Here is a 27,246-nt window from a genome sequence, read left to right as displayed (position 1 = left end):
GAGATAAGTTGTGAAATGAACATGTTATCTGTGAAAGTGTGGACACCTCAAGTAAAATTTTCGAAGTTCTAGTTTGCTGAAAGGCTACAACACTATATACACTATACAGGCTATATACAAACTTTCAATAAATAAATAACTGAAATCTTTCTGTGGTTGTGAATAAAAAAAATGAAATGGTAGATTTGGCTTAAATTTTAAACCAAACCTTCTACCCCAATCCAATTTAATTTGATGAATTTGGTCACCGTAAACCGGGGCTACATTGAACGCTTTTTGACTTCAAAATGAAGTGCATTAGCGGTTTCTTAACTTAACCTATCCGCGCTGAATTGCAATATGTTAGGGGGACCAACTAGGTCTCTAAATAGCACAAACAACATTTAGTTTTAATCTCAATCTTAACCGCTTTTTTGAAAAATTGTCGGTGTTCAAAGTATCCCCGTACTCGGGGTTACTTTGAACAGACGTGAATTGTTAACGTTTGTTCAAATTTGGCTGTATATGAGGTTACTTTAAACACATTGAAAGTTTTTAAAAAACCTTTTTAATATCGGTACTGTAGTATATTGACAATAAGCAACATATTTCACTGAAGAGAACATATTTACACAAACTGGTACACGAATTGGCAATAGCAATTATGATGCTACAGCAAAACAAGAAATATGGCTCAAAACAGTTCATATCAGCATCGGTTTTGTAACTACTTGCCCCACATGTATTCTAAGTCAGGAAATTGAAGAATATTTCTGTTATTGAGAGGAATAGCTTTGGGCTGTACTTTGACGACATCATCCCACTCATAAAGTGTCTCGTCTTTGGTTTGGGGCCATCTCCATCCGTTTCGATTGCACTTTGTCAATGTCGATACCACCGCTCCTTTGCTCTCAACACTTGTCACTTTACCGGGGAAATGTTGCCCTTCGTATTCAACAACAATTAGCCTATGCACTCTCCAGTTGCAATATCTTTTTTATTAGATCTTTCTGCTTCATTTTCTTCAATATCACCATCAGAAACCGTATCATCATCTGATGAAGCACCATCTTCTATGCTTTCGTCCTCATGCGACTCATCGCTTTCCGATTCATCTTCACTGTACGTAGGCTACCGGTAACTGCAGTTGCACTTTTAGATGTGCCTGCAAAAATATTTATTCAGAGCAGCAGTGCAACGAAATCGTAGCTTTTTGCAAATGGTAATGAAGTTGTTAATGATGTGCTTCATAGCAGAAATATTTTAGACACCAATACCAGTACTGGTACATAAAATTAAGTTATTTAACCTTTGCAATAAAACTAAAAAACAGAGGGTTCTAGAAATAAAAGAATGGTTACCAGTATGTGCTCTGGTGCTCACCTGCTTCTGCTATCTCATCACATGTGATGCCTTTCCCTGGAATGACGTTGATCTTCTTTCTTCTCTTCTTTGGTCTGTCCTCATCCACACTTACATCATTCTGAGCACTCCAAGAACTGCATCTGACACTCTGCGAGCTGTGTCGGTACCGATACTGGCATCGCCATTTTCATTCAAATCATAGTCTGGAAGCCGTTCCAACACTTTTTGCGGATAAAAAGGAAGAATACCGCATTTTCGAAATCCACTTTTGATGTTCAAAGTAACCCCAGAATACTGTTCAAAGTAACCCCATCCAGCATATGACCCAAGCTTTCCAAAACTACTACAAAAAAACTCGATGTGCATATTGATATAACTTGCTTATAACTTACCCTGCAATTGATAAGAAGGTCTTGCCCAAAAGCGTTAAAACCACTCAGACACACAATGAAGTATTCTTACCATGCCAAAACTGATTATTTCCCTCAAAATCGAGGCTCAAAGCAAAATAGTCTCAAAGCAGCAATCTTTTTTTTTTTTCGAACAGAAAGGGTTTTCAGAAATAGTTTACCAGACACTATTTACAAATTGACTGCTAAACAGAAAAATAAAATAAGCAAAGATACGTTTTTAAGTAAACATACAATGAACAAACAAAATTTAAAAAAATGTTCAAAGTTGCCCTGTCGTTCAAAGTAGCCCCGGTTTACGATACATACAAAGTGTGCATCTTGACAAAAAAATCTTGCTCCTAAAATTGCCTAAAAAGTGACAAAAACAACATTTTATTTGTCAACATTTAAGCTACTGGGGGACTTGTCCCCCACACCCTCTTTTCGTTTCATTGGTGTAGACATTAAGTTTTGCATTGCATTGTTCATTTATGCTATAAATTTTAAATTGTACGGTAGGCTACTTTGTTAAAATTCTGATCCTTTCCCAACTTTTTTCTAGATCCCCTTCTAAATTGTCGACATAACCTACTTTTTTCTATTAAATCTTAAAAGTGGTTTAGGGGAAGATGGGGCAAAGCGGGACGCGGGCAAAGCGGGACGCGGGCAAAGCGGAACATCGCGATTTCTCACGTTTTGTATTCTTCGGCTCCCTCTAACCGGAAGCACTAGTTAGGCAACTATAAACTGTATTTGCTGTAAAAAAATGGCGACTGGCAGAGCACAACGCGTGTCTTGAGGAAGTAAAATGTGTTTTGGCATGGTTTGTTATAAGAAAGAGATGGAAAAGTAGCTACCACATTCGTTAGCATAAGCGAATTTGTTGGTAGCTTTGTTTTTATCTTAGACATTGAGACAGTATTTGTTGGTAACAAAAGCAACTTTTACCTAAAACTTTACAGGTTTCAGCAGAGATGTTATTTTCCAAAGGCCATACTTTGGAGCAAAGTGGGACAGCTGTATTAGGGCAAAGTGGGACAGTGCATTAGGGCAACATGAGACTCTAGAAGTCTAGATTGTATCTGTGGTTCTTCTGTTGACTGAATTTTTGTTTATAACTCTTTTAGCCTTTAAGATTGTAAAATATTTATCAGCATTCATTTATATTGTAGCGGTAGGGCTACACAATTTAATTCTGACAATGGTTCGTCGCTATAAGAGAAAAACTGCAATAGGTAAATGGACAGATAGGCCATCAATATTAAAAATGCAATAGAAGATGTGAAAAGCAAGAAGTTGTTTTTGAGAGAAGCGGCTAAACAGTACCAAATCATGCAAAAATGAAGTGTCCCGCTTTGCCCAACGGCTGGGGCAAAACGGGACATTCAAAAAAAAATTCTTTTTGGATTTGTACTATAACAGTAGAAAGATTCTGCTTGATCTTCGAACCAAATATGCTGACCAACAAAGGCTTTCGATTAAAAAAGAAATTAACTAAATCCAACCATCACTGTTGCTGAAATTACGTTTTTACGAAAAGTGTCCCAGCTTTGCCCCGTCTTCCCTACTTTTTTTTTGAATGACGAATGTAAATTTTTTTACTGCATTGAAAGAGTTTGTCGCCCTAAACACTTTCTGGACTTATTTTTAAGAGAAATCAATAAGTAAAAAGGCCCACTAGTGGATTTCGGGGGGAGGGGAGCACCAGATGATGTTCACACGGCCCTGACTGCAAGTGACGATTGCTATGTGGTTCAGCATTGGTGCGTTATCAAGCGTATCTCATTGTACTGTACGCAGTAATGGGCATTATCGGCGATAATTTTTTATCGGTTATCGTTATCGCTCAATTATTTTTTCAGTTATCGTTTATCGTTATCGCCAAAGGCAATATTTGGTTATCGCCGATAATTAATCGCCGATAAATTTTATTTCGGATCAACACACAAGTGGAAAAACCATGAAAAGTAATATTTTTACTAGCCACCTAGTTAATGAAACTAAAATTAAAACCAGTTCTTCTTCAGTGCCTGAAGTGTATGTGCACAGGTTGTTGTCAGGGGAAGGGGCACGCCCCCCTGCAGCGACGGCCCTGACAACACAATAATTTTTAGAGTTGCAAATTGCAATGCAATGAAATGCATGCAACAAGTCTCTTGCTGTTTTGCTGCAATCGGCAATCGCGAGTAAATTTTACAATTAAAATGTAAGCGCACAGACAGTACAGATTCCTTTGAAGTGAAGCGAAAGAAATTGGCAAGTGGTTTGTGAAAGTGTCGCAATACAATGTCGCAATTCCGCTTTTACATCGGAAACATGGTCTTTCGCGCCACCTCACGATCAACCATTTTATTCTTGTGTTTTCTTTTTTCGTTGGAAGTGTTAGTTTTTAGTAATTGTCTTAAAAAAATAAAATCCCTCTCGTCATAACATGAAACTTACTGTTTTAAGCGCATTAAATCTTTAGATGAGTAGATTAACTAAAATTGCAAGAACTTGCCTTGAGACGTGCGGTTACGTCACAAACTCAGTTTAAAAGACAAAATTCACACACAATAACAACACAAGATCAGTTATAGACTATAAGATCGATTTTTTTTTAGCTTGGCGAAATAACTTTAATTCAAAAATAATAACCAAATTCATAAGTGCCATTTAACTTAAAAAGTTAACCCATTTGTGCCGAAAGTGAAAGTACTTAAAAAAATTTTCGGAAAATTTAAATATTGCATAATTATGACCTAAAGAATATAGCCTATCACAATTAAAACAATGAAAACTATTAATACTACAAAAAGTGCTCAATGCCAAGCAAAAAGGCAAAGCAGAGCGAATTAAATCAAATATAGTTATTACTATCTGAAGCCTTTACAAATTGTTTCACCTAACGGATCATCAGAAGGTCTTATTCAAATAGAATCACAATATCACAATTATTTTTTTCCTAATTGTGTTTGTACTTTTTGAGAAAAAACCGTCCTCCTATATAAGACGCTAGGCAAATCCGTTATCAAATTTCACAAGTTTCTTGTGCGTAATGCTTAAGCGTTATTACATTTTACTTATCGCTCAAAGTGATAAATGGGAAATGTCTTGTTCATGTCTTGTCATGTCATTATTGTCATCGAGCATTTTATTAAAATGAAAGTTCAAAAAATATGAAGATGAAAATTAGCAAAGTAACACAATATCACTGAAACAAGTCATTGCGGAATATGATATTGCTTGAAGCATTTAACATGCAGACCGACATCACATTTTTTGCATCTTGTAGTAGTTTTTGCATGACAATAGGCGCATCCAGTTGCGTGGTAAAATTATGCTAAATACAGTATAACCTTTCTCATTTACCTATGCGACCTAGCCTACCTCAACCAAATATTTTTATTCCCACTAATACAGTGCCTATATTGTAATTCTTATCTCAACAACTCAGCGTTCTGCCATTGCTTTAAGATGGTGTTCACAAAGAAAACAAAAAAATTATCTGAAATTATCAGTAAATTAAGATAATTATGTTGTTGTTCTTAAACAAACACGACTAATTTGACAAGCTTGATGGATTTCACAGTATGCACATTTTTACTACCAATAACGCTTAAGATTACTGACAAATTTTCAAGCATTTTGCGTTTTTTGGAATTTTTTCAATTATTGCTGACTTTGCTGTAAACACCCCTTTAAGCAAAAAGCAAAATACAAAGTTTGGAATTTTTTATGGTATTTTCAGTTGATTTAATTATTTTTTCTACTGCACGTAAGCGGCAGTGTAACTCAATTGATAAAAGCATCCAACTGGTATTTGAAGATTTTTTTTATTTTTTATTATCTTTATCCTGCATTGCGGGAAAGCGGACTTGAGCGCTATGCATCGGTGTACGCCTTCCGACGTACACCTGACCCACGCTGCAGCCGACTGCAATGTCTGTTTCCGTTTGTCTGCTCTACTTATGACTTAAATTTGGTACTACCCGGGTGGCTGGAGTCGAACATGCAGGCTCTCGACTGCGAGCCCAACGCGCTAACCACTACCAGGCAGCAGTGGCCGATGACTTGGTATAATTATAAGCACGGCGGTTACCTCAGTGGTTTGATTCTGGATCAAGAGGTTGAAGATTCGATACCTACTGCCGCTGTTGCGATTCTATTCATGCATAACTTACAAAAAGTTTTGTCCCTTTACAGCATATTATGTTCGATTTTCGTCATGTTGATGAAAACAGTTCGTGCTGCATGGGATGGGGCAGCGCTAATCAAGAAAAAAAATTATCGTTATCGGACATTATCGGCGATAATTTATCGCTTATCGTTATCGCTTAACTTTTTTTTGATTTATCGTTTATCGTTATCGCTTTAGGCATTTTTCGTTTATCGATTATCGTTATCGCTTAACTGAAAAATGAGTTATCGCGCCCAACACTGACTGTACGGTAATGTTTGTTTAATAAAATAATACTTTTGTTTTGGATGCTCAATTAAGTTCTTTAAAACAAAACAGGTCAATTAAAAGACCAACGTTTGACCAAGCCAAAATTGTGCAGGATTTTCTTTCTTCAAATTTACTTGCAAACTGTTGTTAATTTTTGGTCTTTCAGGTTATTTATGCCGATGTCATTATTGAAGAAAAGAAAATATAATTATTGTACCGGTATTATTATTTTATATTTGTAGCCTATTATTATTATTGTAGAAAGGAGTTTCTGCATCGAGACAATTTGTTTTCATCTTTGAAAAAACTATGAAAAATGTTAGTTTCATCTTCTTTTCATAACGTAAATTTTTGTTTGATCATAGAAAAGGTTGCTTTCAGCAGTTTTATTGCAAACATGACTCTGCTTGAGTCGGCAAGTCTCAACATTCTCGTCATTGCCACAATCAGGCTACGTGCGTGGGCTGTTTGTCAATAGGCTATCTGTTTTACTATCCTTAGCATTTCGTCGCTTCGAGGTGTCCAACATCCGTATCAACCGAATGTTTTGAAAAATCTTAGTGACACGTGAGCCAAGTAGCTTGGACTGTGATATGTTTTGATTCTTACGCTTTTAAGTTATGTCCTACAATTTTTTGAGAATTAAAAGACACTTCTTGTTGGAGACATCCTGAAAACCAAACAAAGAAGATTTGCCCAGCTAAGTTACCTGAAGTGTTTTGATTAAACTTGTTGGTAACATTTTGTTGGTGACATGTCTATCTTATGAGATGTTTCGTTTGCAGGTGAAGCAGCTATTATTTATATAAAAAAGATTTGAGTCAATTAATGAACAAAATTATTTTCTGTAAACTACAGGCAAGCTGTAGATTAGTGAACTTAACAACAAAGTCTAATTTTTGTGCTGTGAAATGTAACTTCTTTTGTTTTCCTATTTCATTTCTTTCCTCAAATAACATTAGTTGGTTAGTTCGCTTCGCACAAGTTTTCAAGTTTTTGGCTAGTTTAAGTTTTCTCGGAGTAACAAATTAATTGAAATTTTTGTTGTTGTTGTTTAAACTTTACTTGGTTGTTTTGTCAGGTCTAAGCAATTTAAGCGTTTTGCAAATTGACAAAAGTACAATGCAAAGATTCATCTTGCTTTCCTTTCTCCTTGCCATGATGGTAATAACTGTGAACACTCAAAAACAGTAGGTTGCAGTAGAAAAAGACATAGTTTAATGTTATTGGTTATGTTAGCTTGACATTCGGTTAAGGGAACGTTCAAATATTACGTAACGCCTTTTTTCCGAATTTTTGACCTCCCCTCCCCCATGTAACGCCAACGTAACGCTTTTTTCAATCCCCCCCCCCCCCCATGTAACGCTTTTTCACTACGAATTCAGCACAAAAAACTACCATTTCGTACTCGAAAGCGTTACGTAATGTTTTGCTTGAACCCCCTCCCCCCCGATGTGACGCTAACGTAACGCTTTGCATAAACCCCCCCTCCCCCTCGAAGGCGTTACGTAATATTTGAACGTTCCCTAAATGCACGGTAGAGTTGATGCTAGAGTCTGGTTGGTTGGTTTTGAATCTTTCTCCTCAGACTGACAAAGCCTTGAACGTTCATTTCTGGTAGCTTCGCATACTTGTAGAGGCTTTTGACGCAGAACCGGTTACCGAGGTTAACAAAGTGAAGTTTTCCGATTGTTGAAATGTTTTTGGAGGAAAATTATTCCATCCACTATAGGCCGCTAAATGGAGAGCAGTCCTGAAATGCGTTGATCACTCGCACACCCCGAGAGTCGAACCAGCGCCTCGTGATCGTAAGCTACGTGCTTTAACTCTAGGAGGCAGTTTTGTACGGGATGAGTTCATTTTCGTACTCCTTTCTTAGGTGCTGGGAAACTAAAAAAACATTCGAGTTTTTATACTTTTTGTGGTAAACTATAATGCGCTTGCATCCATTCGTCTGGACTCATTTTTAAGTCAAACCCAACCTTCTATTTTATGGAAAAGTTTCTCATTTTTTCTTGAGAAACTCCGTAGACTAATCATTTCATTTTTATTTTTAAAAGGTATCTTGTTGTTTATCGGGTAAGGCCTCTAACTGGGATTGCAATAAAAAAATCCTCTTAAAGGCCATGGTTATAACCTAAGTAGGCTATAGCCTACTTCTTCATTGGGCCATATGATTGATTGATTGAATCTTTATCCTCGGACTGAGAAAGCTTCTTGCAGAGCTTAATCCTGGCAGTTTCGTATACTTGTAGAGGCTTTGAACCACTGACGCAGGCCCGGTCGCCGAGATCGACAGATTGAACTTTCCGATTGTTGAAGTGTAGTTGCCGGGAAATTATTCCATCCATTAGATGCCGCTGAATGAAGAGCAGTCTTTAACGTGCGTAGCTCAAGCGCATACCCCGAGAGTCGAGCCAGCGCCATTTCATCTTGAAATTTCGTTCCAGAAGTCACTCGCCAACCAACTGAGACTGAGCTGAGCTATCCGGGCGGATATCATTAAATTGTTGGATACTATAGGCTACATTCCAAAACGTTGTATATACCAGCCTACGTGCCATGCCTGTAGCTATAACACGGTAGAAACACCTAATAAGTTAATAGCATTAACCTAAATGAAACTATACTATCAACAACCTAGCCTACTATATCAATGTTGCATAAATCATTTTTTTATGTAGTGTTTCCTGTGAAGTCAAATGCGGTTGCACTCAAAGCGATTCTATGGAAAGATTGGAGTGTTGGAGGAGAGAAAAACACTGTATCCTGTACTGCCGGAAAGCCCGCCATCGTATATCCCCTAGCTGACAATGCACAATTAGCTAGTTTACATCAGTATCAGTAAGTTGACTTTCTAAATCGTAATCTTCATACCTGTTCAGTGTTAGACTTTACAGCCGAAAGAAGAAACGTTTTTTTTTAAAATAGACTGTGTTTGGTTACTATCTGATTTGTGCAAACTAGCTTACTGCTTCCTTTTACAAAGTTAGCCTACGCTAAAGTTTTATTTTATTTTTCAGCATCATACAAAGATGGAAAAAGATTATATACACTGAAAGTTCAACTATTCCATGCAAGAATATATATCATGAATGTCTTGTAAACTTCAATCCTTGAGTTCAATTCAATAAATAAATGAAATTTTAAGGGTTACAACTTACAATTTATGTGTAGCCTACAGGCCTACTTGATCTGCATGCATTGTTGTAGGATATTTTGCAATTGCTTTACGATTTGATAAGCAGGCCTAGTTTAAGATTGTAAGCCTATTTATAGCCAAATTTTGCAGGCAGCTATGCTAGGTGTAGTTTAAATATGGTTTAAATATCTGTAGTTTAAATGACTACACGCCCATTCAGAAAGGAGTAAGACAAGGTTGTGTGCTATCACCTGACCTTTTCTCATTATAGGCCTACAGCGAAATAATTTTAAGACATATTGAAGATGAAAGAGGTATTAGTATTGGAGGAAACAACATTAACCACATACGATATGCTGACGACACCGTTTTGATAGCCGACTCGGACGTAAAACTGCAGAACATATTAGATATTGTGTGTACGAAAAGCAAGATATTTGGCATGGAATTAAATAAAAAGAAAACAGAAACAATGGTCATAACAAAGAAAAAAGCAACCGAAACTCCTATTTGTAATTTATCAGTTAATGGAACAATTCTTAAACAGGTCCAAAAATTCAAATACCTCGGTACTATGGTGAATTGGGATGCAAGAGACGAAACAGAGCTCAACATAAGAACAGCCCAAGCAAAAGCAAGCTTCCAACAAATGAAACCAATTTTTTGCAATAAAAATATCTCTTTCAAAACAAGATCTAGAGTTTTAAAATGCTATATTTATCCTGTTTTTCATTACAACTCTGAAACCTGGAATATTTCAACAAAAATGGCAGAAAAGATTAATGCTTTTGAAATGTGGTGCTTCCGTAGAATGCAACGCATTTCATGGCTGGCAAAGAAAACAAATAAAGAAATTCTACACCAAGTGAACCAAACCAGAACTCTGTTAAAAAGTATGAAAACCAGACAATATAAATTTCTCGGCCATGTAGTAAGAAAGCAAAAACTGGAGCATCTCTCTTTAACTGGTAAAATTTTTGGAAAGCGGGCACCTGGCAGACAAAGACAAACACATCTGGAACAATTTAACGACAAGACAGAAACCATCATCCATGCAACATATAATAGGAACATTTGGTCTAATTATTCATCTGAGGCCGTCGATGCCTGGTTCAGGCAAGGCAATTGAAGAAGAAGAAGTTTAAATATGTAGTTTAAATATCTCATGACGAATTAATTAATGAAATTTTCATACTGCGCTTCAAGTGTTATGGCAGTAACTTCTTATTTGGATTATTATTATCAAAGCAAGTTTTTTAATCACTACAGATTTAGCAAAGCTGATACATGTAAGTCAGCACCTTGATTGGCTCGCAAACACATTGTCAATCGCCGTAGGAGCAAAATGAAGTTGCAGTGTACCGAACTTATCTACCATTTTTATATTTGGTTGAAAACAAAGTTTGATAGCTTTTACACAAACGTGGTTAAATTAAGCTACTACAAACTGTGACGAAAAGGTAAAGGTGAGTCCCATACTTGAATCCAAGCACTGGGGATTGAAAAGATAATGTTCTCATTATACGAAAAGCCTTTGGCACTTACGAGAGTAGAGTGGCCAGTTCCTTTCTCTCGGCCGCCTTTCCATCAGCAACTATACACACACCCAATTTATTACACCAGGGGCAGAGGTGAGCGGTATTTTTCAACAAGCAGATAAAGCCGGGAGTCGAACCAGCATTGCCTGATTGGAAAGCGAGCGCCTTATCCGCTGCACCATCCCAGCGCAAAGCTACAAAGTATAGAAGTAAATGGAACAAATCCTCCAAAAGCATTTCTTCATTTAGAACAGGGGTGGGAAACATTTTTAGTGTTGCGGGCCACATAAAATGAGAAATAACACAGGCGGCCACTAAAAATTTCAAAATTTTATTTACAGATACGAAGACAGTTAGTAGACAATGATTTGTTTCACTTTCACAGCTAGTGGGATGGCTAAAAGTTTTTATTTTTGGTGAGTCGTGTGATATCTGCTGACACGGAAGATGTTGCAACTCTTAATTGTAACTCAACTCTTAATCGCAATTCTTAATCTTCTATGATGGAGTAACTAGTCATAGAAGGCCATTCGCAATCTACCAAGAATGCACACCCTACTCTTTTTTGAGCTGTTGTTTCAATATATTTTGGGTAAAGAAATTTTGACGCGGGCCACATGGAACAGTCACGCGGGCGCAGGTTTCCCACCCCTGATATAGAAGCTAAGCTCCAAAGGAAACAAAACCAAGGACTTAATTACCCATACAAAATAATTTTTTTAAATAGTTTTAAACTGTGGGCTATCTTGTTTCAGGATTGTTGGGAGAGAAATCGTCCGCTCCTCCTAAGTTAAAAATAAACTGGGTACGGTACCAAATAATAACAGTTTTTATAATAGTGCAATTTGTTTGGACATAAAAAATTATACCAGACAGATTTTTTGAAACAGTGGAATGATTTATAATTGCTGATTCAGCTTTTGGGGTGGGCGCTTGAGCAACGCATTTCAAGGACTGCTCTCCATTCAGCGGCACCTAGTGGTTGGAATCAGTGGCGTAGCCAGAAAAAAAATGGGGGGGGGGGCGAAATATTTGGTGAATTGAAGAGAACGACAAAGTGTTTGATTTAAGACATCGCTACCTGATGTGCCGTGGCGTATCCTGGTGAGTTAAGCAAGGGAAGCAATAAAGGTGGTGAAGGTTAGAGCGTGCCGAAGGCACGCGTATTTTAAGGGGGTCCAAGGGCATGCTCCCCCGAAAAATTTTTGCAAAATTACACTCAAACAATGGATTATAGCGCTTTCTGGAAACACTTTCAGGGTAATATTTGTATGAAATTTATTAGCAGATAAACAGCTATTAACTTAACGGGCAAAAACTGCGGCTAAAATTAGAGAACACAAAAAACTCAGCTACACAAAAACCCAACATAGTAGGGTTGTGAAATTGCTTCCACAGATTAGTTAAAAGAAGCGTAAATCGCGCAAACTTTTCGCGGTTTACGATTTGCAAAATTTATTGGTGTCTTTCTGTGTGTTTAAAACAAGTCCTGGGGGGTGTTAATAGCCAGATGTCTTGGAAAACGATATAAATTTATACAAATTATATTATATTTTCAACAAAGGGTTCAACTTCGGAATCCAAACTTTGAAAATTGGGGGGGGCATGGGCCCTTTCGCCCCCCTGGCTACGCCTATGGCTGGAATATTTCCCGGCAACAACAATTCAAAAACCAGAAACTACACTCTGTCAATCTCGGTAACCGGCCCTGCGTCAAAGGCTTTTGCAAGTAAGCGAGACAACCGGAAATAACCTATCAGAGTCTTTGTCAGTCAAAGATTCAAAGCCAACGACAATTCAATCACCTCCCTATAGGAATCAAATTTTAGTTTTATGAAGGAAAATGCATGATTATGTTCAAGCCCCGATAGCTCAGTTGGTTAGCGCGTTAGTGGAAGGAAGAAGCTTCAAAATTAAGTGGCACTGGTTCGACTCTCGGGGTTTGCGCTTGAGCAACACTTTAAGGACTGCCCTCCATTCAGCGGCATCTCATGGATGGAATAATTCCCAGGCAACAACACTTCAACAATCGGAAACTTCACTCTGTCAATCTTGGTGACATGGCCTGCGTCAGAGATTCAAGGCCTCTACAAGTATGCGAAACTGCCAGGATTAAGCTCTGCAAGAAGCTTTCCCAGTCCGAGGATAAAGATTCAATCAATCAAGTGAGTTGCATTCGGATTATTAAAACAAGTGTCAGTTCACACTGATGATTTAGGTAGGCACTTTTACGTATTAGGCTACACTGCCCGAAGAGGTAACCGCAACCATGCGTATCGTATATGATATTACTGGTGTTTTAGTCACAACTTTTCTCATAAACTCCATTGTTTGCAGTCACTACGATTCTTCTTGCACTCAGTTCAGCTGAAAAAAAAATAGTATTAACAGAGGGTGGGAATCGAACCCATGCAATCGAAATGACTATCCTCTGCCCTAACCATTAGGCAACGTTGGTTGTGTCGATGCATTCAGTTAAATTTCTTTGTATCAAAATCTTTCGTTAAAGACGACCGTTAATCACGTGTTGAGTTTGTTTGTTTGTTTATCTTTATCTTGCATTGCGGGAAAGAGGACTTGAGCGCTATGCATCGGTGTACGCCTTCCGACATACACCTGACCCACGCTGCAGCCGACGGCAATGTCTGTTTCCGTTTGTCTACTTTACTTATGACTTAAATTTGGTACTACCCATTACTCGAAATCGATCACTAGGTAGAGGCAATTATCGTTAAGTTTCTTGCCCAGAGAAACAACAGCAAGTGCGCGGGTGGCTGGAGTCGAACATGCAGGCTCTCGACTGCGAGCCCAACGCGCTAACCACTCGGCCACGGCTGCCGACTATAGCATGCATGATAGCGTTACTAGGGTTGCCAGAGGGTAATATAAAAAAGAGCCCAAGCTTATGCAAAAAGTAGCCCAACTTTTTGGGGGGTTCTAAAATAGAGCCCAAAATGGAGCCCAAGCAAAGAGATAAGCTAATATACAAAATTATTCCGGAGCGCTTGATCATCAGTCCCAAATTTTAAGTGTTTTTCCAGTTCTTCACATCTTTTAAACAGATTGGCAACCATGCATTCACCCGATAGCTCAGCTGGTACTTGGTTAGCGCATAGCGCGTGACTTCAAAAACGAAGAAGCTTCAAGATCAAGCGGCGCTGGTTTGACTCTCGGGGTGTGCGCTTGAGCAACTCATTTTCAGGACTGCTCTCCATTCAGTGGCACCTAATGGATGGGATAATTCCCCGGCGACAACACTTCAACAATCGACAACTTCACTCTGTCAATCTCGGTGACCGGGCCTGCGTCAGTAATTTAAAGCCTCTACAAGTATGCGAAACTGCCAGGATTAAGCTATTCAAGAAGCTTTCCCAGGCCGAGGAAAAAGATTCAATCAATCAACTGTTTGTTAAAATAGCTACAAACAGGTACCGGTACCTAAACACAAAAAATGCCTTCACTAGCTATTTTTTTCTCATCTTTCTACATTTTGTAAAAACTTTATTAAAGTGTTGCCACCATGCCATAACTGATTGTCCTGCTTTGGCATCATGCACGTTATAACGTCCGTGTTTTGTCGCTTCTACCTTTTTCTAGACCCCTGCTATGTTGACATACATTGTTTTTCGTTGCGATGGTCAGAAATAAAAACAAATCTGAACTGATGTCCACTCACTGCATTTTCATGATAACCTGGATCACTTAAGTTGCCAGGATTGCCAGACATTAAAGCCTAAACATGCACATTTTTGAAAATTGGCATCTTTATAGCCTACCAAATTGGTAACCCTGTCTGACCGAGGCCTCCAAAAATGCTCCTCCTCAATGAAATAACTACGAATTTTAGGCTACAGCTGCAGATGTTGATGTTGTCTCAGATAAAAACCTTCTCAGAGAGTCCCCGAGACCAGCTGAATTCTGGCCAAGTGATCCTTGACGCAAGAAGCTGCTGGTCTGTATAGTCCACAGAGGTGGTGCAATTATTGTTGATGCTGTCTATGGTTTGTTCCACGGAACCAAACTCAGAAAGATGCCTTGTCAATTTGTGCACAGCGGACAACCAGACGCCCGTATGAAGATGAAACGGGAAGCCATAATGCGTCATATGCCTAAAACGTTGAGAACAGCTCAATTTACTTGGTAACATGCTTTTATATGATGGTGCTTCCAATAACAATTTTAAGACGTAACCTTACTCGATTTTGCAGTTGCAAAGTTGTGAATAATATTGTCAAATAAAGCTTTGGTAGAGAGTTTGCTTTGTTGAACCATAGAGAAATAAAACATAGTAACCTTAGCGGGTTAACATACTTTATTACACACAAAATATAACATAATTAAAATAAAATAAACTCAAACGTTTTCGACACGTACGTGTGTCCTCATCAGGAATTAAATCTGCAATACATAAAATGAACAATCGTAAGATAAATTTGACTATGACTATTTGACGTTACAGTTACAGTGCATAGTCAAATTTATCTTGAGATTTTTCATTTTATCTATTAGTATTAGTATCTATAATGTCAATTTATGTATAACATCAGTCAGCAGTTTCTCGGCAGTTGAGTGTAGCAAGAACTCAGCGATAGACACGTGTTTCGCCCATGAGGCTGGGTTCATCAGTATCGCACCACTAGTTCTTGCCACATAGTTCTCAACCGCTGCGTTTGCCAGCGAAACACAATGCTCGCTGTTCTATAGTGAGTAGTCAGGTAGTGCTGACGCCAGGAAGATCGCTCCTTCTCATCAGTCAGTTGGTTAGGCTACTTGATAAGGGCTAACGTGAATATGGCGAAGCCGTTTGTAATTTTTAGTCTTTTCACGTTAGGCTATTGTATTATGTTTAACGACGTGTGGCAGTTAGATTTTATTTGTCAATTTTTTCTTTGTCGAAACTCGGAGATGATTTTGTTCTAGATCCGCTATTGACTGGGTTACTGTTCTTGTCAAGTTTCAAACTGGGCCTATTTTCAAGTCAATCCGATTAAGCAAGGTTTTTGATGATTATTTTACATAATAAAAGTGCCAATTGTATGCAAAATAAATTAAAGTTGCCTTTTTGAAACAGCGGTGATGGTTTGTTGAGATGGTCCAAGAAAATATGATTATTCAAATTCAGCAGGTAATGATGTGTGACCAAACTATAAGAATTTTCAACAAATTCAAACAAGAACACTGTGCCATTTTTCTTTTTCGAAACAAAAGTAGCCTACCCTGCCGTCCTTTATTGTGAAATAGGCTACACAGCAAAGACTTTTATCTTCAATTCAATTACCACTAGGCCTATACATTTGGTAGTAGCTTACCGCAGGCTATAAATAACTAAACTTTCGCATAGCCTAATCCTACTGTGGCATTTCCTTTTAATTTGGATGTTCAAAGGCAACATTGAAAAAAAGCCTATAACTTATAAACCAGTGATAGGCTTACATTTGGAGAGGGCATTACTTGGGGAAATTTGAAGGTCCCTTTAGAACCCTCAAAGTTAAACCATTTTAAAATACCGTGTAGGCCTATTAAAAATCTTAGCTCATCATTGGTTAATGAAAAGCTGAGTAGTAGGCTATCTGATGTAGCGTTATGCTGCATATGCAATTCGTCAGCTAACTTTAGAAAATGTTCCAATAACCCACGTCACCCTACATTACGTATGTTTTTTAAATAAGGTTTTTTAACAAAAAAATGATTTTATTCCTTGAAATGTTCTGTCTGGCTACGTCACTGTTTTGTTTGAAGCAAAATAAGTCGTAATGAACTTGCAATACAATTGATACGTAAGACGACGCGTTTTGGACCGCTTATCTACGATCTACGATATCCCTGTACGATTTTCACACATTTCGTGTTGGTTCCGAGCCCATAACAAAACCATGTAGCTACAAAAGAATTTTATGCCGAAATTTAGCAAAGTTTGTTGTAATAATTTTCAATGTAGATCTTTAATAACTTTACAATATCAAGATTTTATCACAGCTAAGCCAAATTGTTCAAATTTAAAATTGAAGCGAGTGATCCTTATCCTTATAAATACATGGAAAACTGTAGGCTGCTGCAGGTCAGGTTTGCACCCACGGTCCAGCTAATTAAGCGACGGTCCACCTGTCCTGAGCATGCATATTGCAAATGCAGTAGCCTATCCCAGTTTTTGAAACAGCCGTGCTCGGTTTACAGACAATAAGGCGCCCCGCTACCAACGGCAAAGAAATCGGAAATTTCCACACCAGCTATAACGCCATATCTCATTTCTTTACTTTTTTGGGTGAACAGAATTTCTTGATTATCATTATTACAAAAATAGTTTCAATTTGAACAAAAAATATAAATAAATACGTTGTGGTGATATAAAACAAAATCTAGCCTGCATTAAAAATCTATTGTAATCCTGATCATTATCATTATTTTTTAAAAGTTATCACAAAAAATCAATACTGTTTCAAAATTCATCAAGCTTAACGGAGCACGGAGGGAGGGGGAAATGGGGGTTGTTTCCTTACCCTACCACATAAATAGCACTACTTACTTATGTTCCAGTACATTTTATTATTCAATCGCATTGTTTGGCGTAGTTTAAGTGCGGGCATGTGGTTCCATTGAACAACAATAATAGCAATGATAATGGCTTGGTGACGATATACGTACATCAAATCATCTGCCGGGTGGCTTTTGCACCAGCATGCTAAATAAACTTCTGCGCAATCAATCATCAACCAAATAAAAATAGCAATGTGGTGTGATCAACTGTAGCTAACGTTGAACTTCAAAAATAAGCTTCGTTGTGTGATGACGAAGCGTAAGTAATAATCTAGTGTGTTGATATATATAGATGTAAGCTGCCTTAGATTAAACATTGGACTTTCATACATTATTGGATTTTTAAAATTATAGACTGTCTTAGCTGATATTGCACACATGTGATGAAAACATAATTAAAGTCGTAGGCTACAGCTTGCTGCAGCTGGATAAGAATTCAAAAATGTCGGCACAAAGATAACAGAGTTACAGCCTAACCAACGCGTAGGCCTAACGAACAGCTTAACCAACAATCCAAATCGAGTAGAAATATCAATAGGCCTACTGGTAGCAACAAAGTTCGGCAGTAAGATGTAGGTCACTGTAAACCACAGTATAAATCAAAGTGAGTGAAACTATCACAATTAGTGACTATTATCATTTTTATATTTACTTCTCAAAGAGATAAATTTGACTCATAATTTATAAATACATTACAAGGCCTGGCAATGTAGAGCAGCTTTGATTGAAAATATCTGTCTGATACCAATCGCTAGCTCAAGTCACAGGCAAGGCAAAGAAACAAGTCGCCGTGGTTAGTTTATTCCCAAATAATACAGAAACAAGTTCACCCTACATGGCTTGGCAATAATCCATTTGAAACAGTGCAGCCACTGTGTGGAGTTGTAATGGAACTAGTCGGCAGATAGGACTACTAGGCTACAACCATAGCCGAACAGGAAGCAGTAGAGTTGACAAGTGGTCAAGAAATTACTTTTGAACACTCGCCCGAAATGATTTTGAAGGCTCTTAGGCTTACTAAGAGGCTCGCAACTTGAAGAAGTCACCTTGTATTATTTGGATATATCGTATGGTTAAATAAAGCGTCTTGATTTGGGGCCGGAAGATTTCATTGGTACAGGGATTACCTTCTCAACGGCCTTGAAAGGACGACTAAGGGGTTACTGCTCCCAACCAGAGGCTCCGAGAGGGGGGAAGTCAGGAAACTTTCCCCCTAGCATAACATTGTAAAGGAAAAACGAGTAATTTTTCATTTTTCCACTTTTGAGGGATCTGTTTAGTCAGAGATCAGAGTCAGGGATCTGTTTGAGTCAGAGATCAGAGTCAAAATTTGTTGAAACTAAGAAAAAAATTTACAAGCTTTTGAATCGTCAATGCATATAACAATGTATTTCTGCCACCAGCCTGCCCAGTCTTTCCAGGAAATAGATTCGATAAATTGCAAATCGATATCGCATTCCAACTTGACAAAGTATTGCGCCATCACAAACAATAGGACCACCGTGTGGTAAATTTCCAAATGTTGAACTGAATTTCATCGAAATATCTTGATGTGAATTAATGTTGGACGGAGCTACATGAAAAGCAGATTATTGTGGTTTCTTGCCGTACACTGTAGCCACGAGAATATTGCTTCTGACTGTTCCCAGCTTTAGAAGGGAGTCGATTTTGGCCGGGTTGATAAACGATTTTGCCAGCGGAAAAGTCGAAGGAAAGTTTGAAAATGTTTCTACTTCTACGTTACTCTGACGTGACTTTGCAGTATTTTAACTTAAAGCGCACCAATACTGGATAAAGTTTACAAGACAGAGATTCAATCAAGTCTGCGTTATGTTACGTTATAATATCCATTTTTGTTTTAAATTTATGGCCAGCAGGTTGTTCAGTTGATAAAACTGTTCGTCAATAATACTTCGCTTTTTCATCTTTGTGCAAGCTTCGATAAAACCTGCATAAGAAAGCTAGTAGCTTTGTAACCAACACAATTCTAATGCAGGTTACAACTCTAATTGCGTCTATAAAATATCAGGAGTTAGGTTTAGGAGATGCTTTGATGTAGGCTACTGTAGTTATTTGTTGTGATGTACATAGCAGAGTTTTACAATTGCATTTCCTTGGCCTTCGTCGCACCAGACCAACGTCAATGGCTCAACGCTTACGCCTGTAGGAAATTATTTATAAAAAACAAAAAGTTTTCCCTGTCTTGTACCGATCAGAGGGAGTTTTTGCTTTTTTCAATTAGTCGATAAGCTTATAAACGAGCCTAACTAACGGAAGCGCGATGTGATACGCTTAGTGTCAATATCGGAACTTTAACGTTTCAACCCAAAGTTGAGTGGGTGGATCCGAAAGTTTTTATAGTGTTATGATTGTTCAGATATTTCAGACTAATGACGGTCGTTATGATTATATCTTTGACACAAAATTATTATAAATTTTTCAGGTTAGACAAGCTTATGATGGATCACTTTGCTTTGGTGAAATTACGTTAGACCCAAATGGATCAGCAATTCATCAGGCCAGAAATTTTTAGCCAAGGCTACCGGTACATTTAAAAAATAAGCTCTGTTTATTAACAATACTTTTAAAAAAATGTATTACCGCTTTTTCCTTTCTCAAATAAGTTACGAAGTCTCGCGGTAAAGCTCTTTCGTGCTATTTCCACGTCAGCTCTGCTTCGAGGAAAGATAAGCGCTTTCTCACGTGACTTTGGGAGGACCCAAAGGAACGAAATGAACTGAAGCTGTCGGCAGCACTTCATTTTTCCTTTTACTGCAAGTCAGGATAACGGTTGCTTTTTTATATTGCTAAAAGCATTCGTGCTCCTGTCTGGTATGGTAAAATGGACATTTCTTCAATTTTATTGAAATTCAAATAAGCTAAGCAACTTTTTGTCTTTGCAGCTATTCATTAGATCCTCTTCCATACTATAGTAGTTTCTTTATAGGAAATCTTCGTTATAGTTAGTTTGTCTAATACATTTAATGCATTTACCAAAATGTCGAAGCACCAGCAAATCATCAGGTAGCAAAGCAGACAAACACTTAATGAGAGGTTTGATGGGGAGTGAAAATTTGATTAGCACAAAACTGCCAGGAAATACATCCAACGTTGTACTGAAAGTAAAATACGCTTGATTTTTTCACTGATTAATTTTAGGAACCTTTATTCTTAAACTGAGGACGCTTCCTGGGAGATTTATGTTGAATTTCCCACTACCCACTTGCAGAGATATGGGTAAGATCATCAGCAGCTTTGGTGATCCTGAAGATCAAAATCAACAAGAATATGTGATCTTGAAAATCAAGATTAGATCACCAAAACAACATGATCTTGATCTTCAAGATCACTTTTTTGTGTACTTGAAAAAATGAAGTTTTTGATCAATAAAATACTTAAACTGACGACATCCAAAGTGGTTCTCTGTGACCTTTGTGCATTTGCAGTTTGTGTATTATTTCGTTTTGTTTTGGATATGGACAGCTTTGTCTGACGCAAATAAATACGGTAATAATAATAATAATTTGGCAAAAAAAGAGAAAAATTTACTATTGTCTATAAGCAACCTGGTTAAAGGTAGTTAGTATTGCTAACTATTGCTTTTAACAGCTCGATCGCTGGCCTAAGAATTGTAATAAGTTATTGAACGTTAGCCTACTATTTGGCCTGTAAATCATTGTGGTAGACCGAAGAATCGCAACGTCACATCCAAAGCCGAAGGTAATCGAGGTAGGCGGTGGTGCTGAAAAGGCACAAAATTTGCAATTGACTTTATGCTTTTTATTTAAAAAAAACACTTTTGAATTGTATCATTTTTCACCAAATTTTTGTCTGGTTCATATAGCAAGCTTTTATTCGTGTTACTAAGTATTTTTAACTTTTACTAAATAAGCCATAATTTTGTCAGATAAACCGCTCCAAACTAAAATACAACAAACTAAACAAAAAAAAAAGAAGCAGCATATTTTTTCCATTAAATATATTTGTTTATGCTCACTGCTCAGGCCCTATTAGTCTGGTTGGTAGGCTGCCATAAACCACTTTACGTGACCAACGTCAGCTGTAGAGTTCAGTCTTTTAGCACCGCTATTTTTAAACATATAAAATTGAGCCAAAGAAAACAAACATTTTTTAGAATTTAAAAAACAGAATTGTGAACAAATTTGAATCATTTTTCATCATGCGTCAACATAAAGCATATACGGAAGTTGACTTATTTATGATGACCAACACAAAAAACGTTTTAAATTTTGAAATGGCAACACTGACCAAATATTATCGTGAAAGAAAATGCACGACCAGTTCAAATCACACCAAGTTATCGTGTAGTATAATATCGCGATATAGCAAAATTTTATATCGTGTAGTTCAAAAGATACAGCATTTAAGTTTAAAAAGAGACGAACAATAGCGTTTTTTCGATTGCTAAGAAACAAATAAATTTAATCTGCGAGCAGTAAATGATAATAATGACCAAATTAGATTGAAACTTCACACCTTTTCTCGGATATATACTATAACAGTGACTTTAATGTTAGCAATTGCCACTAATTATACTTTGTACAGTACGAGTTCTAAAAAATGCCTTTATCTAGTAAGTAAACTTCAAACTTAAAGTGATCTTGATTTTATTGTTCTTCAAGAACAAGATCAAATAAAATGAAAAGTAATCTTAAATCAAGATCACCGAAATAATAGTGATCTTTAAGATCACTTGTGATCATCCAGATCAAGATCATGCCCATATCTGCCTACTTGTAGAGGCTTTGAATCGTTGATAAAGGCCGGTCACCTCGATTGACAAAGTGATGCTTTCGCTTGTTAATAATGTAATAATAATAATGTTAGTTTTTATATAGCGCTGTATCCATCGCAGAATGCGTTGCTCCTCAGCGCTTTACAAAGCAGACAGTGTCAATGCAGCCGTATAGAGGCGCAACTGAGTACATTTACTTATTACTTATTACTTAGTACATTATTTGTTGTGGAAGTGTTGCCTGTGAATCTTTTCATAAATGATAGGTGCCACATTTGTTGCACATTTCTGCATAATATAAACATAGTTTGCCTGTTATATAAGCCATCTACACTAAGTTTAGTTTGTGGTGTAAGGCCAACGCTATATTTTGTTTAAAAGGGGACATCTGATGCGATTAATAAAAATCGATCATGAAAAACGCCTTTTTTCATAGCGAGTAACAGCATTACAGGATTCTGTGGTTCTTGGTTCAACTTGGCCTTATGCCTCTTGGCTGTGCTAGAGTTTGGTGATACCCAGGGCCGGATTTAGCTGATGGGGGGCCCGGGGCACTTTTAGATCGGGGGGCCCCCGTGCAAAAAAATTTTTTCGCGCCTACGGCGCGACAAACCACCTCGACTACGTCTACACTACCATTAATCCAGCACTGTACAGCATTTTGCAGAAACTTTAAAGACTGAAAGGAAAAGTAACAACACAAAACACACATTTTTTCCACGTAGGGGGGCCCTTTAAAAGTCGGGGGCCCGGGGCACCTGCCCCCTCTGCCCCCCCCTAAATCCGGGCCTGGTGATACCACTCAGTTAGACACTAAAGTTAAGTGTAATAAGCATAGGCCATGCACAGAAAATTACCGAAACGAAAATAAAACAACCAAAGTAAGATTGGTTTTATTGTATTCAGCACAGCAGCGAAGAATTAATGGATATCGGCTTGTAGCCACAAATTGTCATGGCATGAGGAGTGTTGCACGATAGTGGTAACCTACTATAGCGTGGTCTGGACACAGAACAGGCTTTTTTTATGCTCGGTGATCTTTCTCCCAAGGCTGTGGAATCGGATTCATGGTTGGAGAGATTTTGGCCGTCTCCGAAGTCGGAGTTGTTAAAAGAAAGGCTGATTCGACTTGATCGAAACGATAAACAGTAAAAATTTATTTGCAATCATTTTTTTAAATATTATTTTTGTTCTCCATATTGCGTTCTATAGCTTTACTAGAAAGGAGAAGTCTTTGTTTTTGTCAGTTTTAGTGAAAGTTGCCGTTTAAATTTCGATTACAATATAAGTGAAATTAATCTGGCATCACTAAAGTTGGAGTCGACCAGTTAGCCTATAATAAACTATACCAGAGGTGTGTGGGAAGCCGGTATTGGAGTGTTTAGGAGCCGAGTCTCGGTTTTCGGCCGAAATCCAAAATTCTTGTCAAAAACAGGAGCCGGAATCTGGATTTTGCCAGTTGATACTTTTATCGTACCGTAGGCTACATATATACCCTACGCCTACACTTGTCGCAGTTGTTATTTTTGTTTACTTTTACGATTTTATATTCCAGGCAAGGTTGGTTGGTTGACTTTGAATCTTTATCCTTGGCTTGACAGAGCCTTGATAGGTTATTCCTGGTTGTTTCGCATATACTTGCATAGGCTATTGACCAGGACTGTGGAATCGGAGTCGTGAAGTCAGAGTCGGTGGGATTTTGGCATGTCCGGAGTCGCAGTCGTTAAAAAAACAGCCGACTTTGGTTTGATAAAAAACGATAAAAAATAAATTTTTTATTTGCAATACACTTTTTTAAAATATTATTTCTCATTCTCTGTATTGCACTTCAAACTTTTATCAAAAAATAGAAGTTTTGGTTCTTCTCAGTTTTGTGAAAGCCTTTGTTTCAACTTTGATTACAAATTTCATGAAAATAACGTTTAAAAAAAATTAAAAAAGCTAAAATTTCAGAAAAATTTGCCAACTCTTTGAAATATGGCAACACTGAAGTCGGAGTTGGCCCGTTATAAACCAAAGAGTCGGAATTGTATATTTTTTGCCCGACTTCACAGCCTTGCTTTTGACTAGGGATTGTAGATCATAGGGATGCGAAACTTCATCCGCTTTTGGCTTATCCGCAACACTAGAAGGGTTACGTTTTTTTTGTAATTTACAAATTTTTTTTTTATGGGTTATATAAGAAGAGTGAAGTTAGTTTTAAAGTAATTTAAGGTTTTTAGTTGAAAGCAAGCCAGCAGTAAAGCGTAAAAAAATGTCAAATTGGCAATTGACCCTTCTAATGTTGAAGGAACAACGGAGTTGCGCGTCCCGTAATGTACCGTCCCTAGCTTTTGACGCAGGACCGGTTACCGGGATTGGCAGAATGAAGTTTCCGTTTGTTGAAGTGTTGTAGCCGGGAACTTATTCCATCCGCTAGGTGCCGCAGAATGAAGAACGTGCGTTGCTCAAGCGCATGCTCTGAGAGCCGAACCAGTGCCGTGTGATCTTGAGTTGAGTGCTTAACCATTGAGCTAACGAGGCAGACATTATTTTTTTTCATTTAATATTTTCTTATGACAGGGAGTTGGAAAGGTATAAAATATGGTAGGCCTACAAAAACAGTCTGGATTATCATTTATGGTTTGCGTTTAGAGTCGGATTAGAGTTTGGTCAATATTTCAAAACTATTTGGAGCAGAAGTCGATTTGGAGTCACAGAATTCGGAGTCACTTTTCAATTAGTTGAAATGTTGGACAAATTCAATAAAAATTTGGGTAAGAACTTTCAGCATGTTTTGCAAACTTCATTAAAATCGAACTTATTTTTGATTTGTTGCTCAAATCATTATCAAAATTATATTGTTATGTTGAATTTACACAGTGGTTCTTAACCTGAGGGGGGTGAGACATCAACTAATTTTCATAGGGGTGCGACCTTTCAAACGATATTCAATCTTTTTGCACTAATTTCAATGTTCTGAATATTTTTTTGCCATTCTTATTTTTATGTTATTAGTATTTTTATCATTTCTAAATTTCAGCGCTGTTTTCCTGTCAAACTACAAATCTGCTTTAATCAATTGCATTATCTCGCGAGCGCGACACTTTTGCTCGAACAAAGACTGTTTCAATAATAACATCAATAAATTACGCTCATACTTTGGTGCTAGTCATTATATCATACTTGGTTTTTCAATAAGGTTCTTAAAGGGATTTTGAATTCGGTTCTCAGTGGAGGATCCTGATTTCAGGAACTTTCTAACAATCCCATTTGTTGGTAAGGAATCCACAAACGTTTTGCCACAGGTTTGTTCAAATTTATTGCCTTGAAGTTTAACGTTAAGATTTTTCCCGTCTATAAAACATGTAAAGCTGGTTACTATTTCCAGTCGAAGTCTAAACTAAAACTCGTTTCCGCTTATATTCAAAAGTCGTGCATAAGTTCACTTGCTCGCATGATGCAAGTTCGACATACATTGGTAGCCTATTGTTTGGCGACGAGAGTAAGAGAGCATTTGAATTTAGCTAATTTTAATAAAAACAGTGCAATTAAAGATCATACTAGAAACTGCCAATCGTGTTCAAACAATAAGCCTTTATTGGAGTCCTTCGACATTGTTCGTAAGTGTTTGTCCGAGTTGGAAAAAAAGATTCACGAGGCGTTGATCATCAAATCTTTCAACCCAGGGCTCACCAGGCAATTATTTGCTGGAGGAGCCTCCAATCTTTTAACCGTTTTTGAATGAATTGTCTCGTCTTGTGCTTCTTGTATTTTTACTTTGTTTGTGCCACTATCTCGTGCTGTGCTTCTGTTCATCTTGCGTAATCTGCTTGAGTCCTTTTTCGAACAATAAATTTTATCTCTTCAGTAGGCTACTTGACGCGTTGTGCTGCGTAATTTTTCAGTTATCATTTTGTGTGAGCAAGTTAAGTAGTTTCTCAAATGTTTAGATTTGACCATACTTTTGCTGTGATACTGTATGATTCTTTACTATTTCTTTTAAAATATTTTTCTTTTAGGCTTGAAAAGGGCTATACATTTGCTTACTGTTTTTTGTTTTTATAATGTTAAATGTAGTGTTGTTGCTGAGTTATGTCTGTTTATGGTAAAAAAGTTACCTCTCTAACCAAATTAAAATATCCAGATGTTTACAATTTTATGAAAAGTATATCCCAACCCAATGTGCTTCAATATTGAAAGTAATGCTTCAAACACATAACTTACCATACTTTTGAATATATGAAAATATTTTGATGCTTGCAAATTTTATGAAAAATATGTCTTAATCCAAATGTATTGAATTTGAAACCATTCTCCGATACTGAATTGGAAAGTGATGCTTTAAACGTAGGCAATAACTTCTACAATATCACAATGCTCAGCTGAAAATGTAGTTAAAAAATTTAGTTTATAAGTTTTTAACTTGCCAAGATTTTAGATCATCCGACGATTTATATTTTTAAGTGCAGTAGCCTACATGCAGGCCTATTACTATATTATTGATTTGAAATGTTTTTCTGTATTAAGTTAGGCTACTTGTGTTGTGATGGTGTTTTCTCATTAAGTTATATTTACAATATAGCTATATCAGCTTATTAGTGGCAGTGTAGAGTTTTTAGTCTGGTGGTCTATGTTTTGTCGCAAAAAAGCATTTGGGCATAATTAATTGTAGGCTATTTGGCCAAAAATTCTATCGTATTCCCAAAAAACTAACCTCTACCTACGTCTATGAGCAGAAGTCCAAAAACCTGACTCCGTACACTTCTGTTATAAACCGAAGAGTCGTATGTTTTTATCCACAGACCCACTTTCTCCATCCTGTAATAACGATTGCACTTTGTTCCCAACATAATGACTGGACAAAAGCATTTCTGGCGTTGTGACACATTGGCAGTGTAGCGGCACGTTGCTTGTCAGCATGCTTCTCATACAGTCGTCGATGGGACGACAACACTTTTGGGCATGATGATGGCAAGAAGTGAGCAGGACATGATGATCTTCGTTATTGATTTGTTTATTGATTCATTCCAACATAATAGGCTTGACTTTGAACGCAGGGCCAGTTGGCCGTTGAAGATCCCACAACCAGAAATTAACACAATGCTCTGTCATCCAACATTGCCGACTTG

General features: G+C 37.4%; 1 long non-coding RNA gene and 1 pseudogene across 1 annotated transcript; one reads left to right on the top strand and one right to left on the bottom strand.

The window, feature by feature from the left end:
• Positions 1-27,246, bottom strand: part of LOC145784425 (uncharacterized) — a 276,670-nt pseudogene that overhangs the window by 179,629 nt on the left and 69,795 nt on the right.
• Positions 7,245-9,279, top strand: LOC145784431 (uncharacterized). Its single transcript, XR_014291004.1, has 3 exons — positions 7,245-7,355; positions 8,850-9,009; positions 9,189-9,279. It is a non-coding gene; the product is annotated as an uncharacterized LOC145784431 (long non-coding RNA).

This window comes from Aplidium turbinatum, chromosome 15 (genome assembly GCF_918807975.1).
Source record: "Aplidium turbinatum chromosome 15, kaAplTurb1.1, whole genome shotgun sequence".
In the NCBI taxonomy this organism is placed as follows: Eukaryota; Metazoa; Chordata; class Ascidiacea; order Aplousobranchia; family Polyclinidae; genus Aplidium; species Aplidium turbinatum.
Note: the sequence above shows the minus strand (reverse complement) of the source record. Positions and strands in the feature narration are given on the sequence as shown.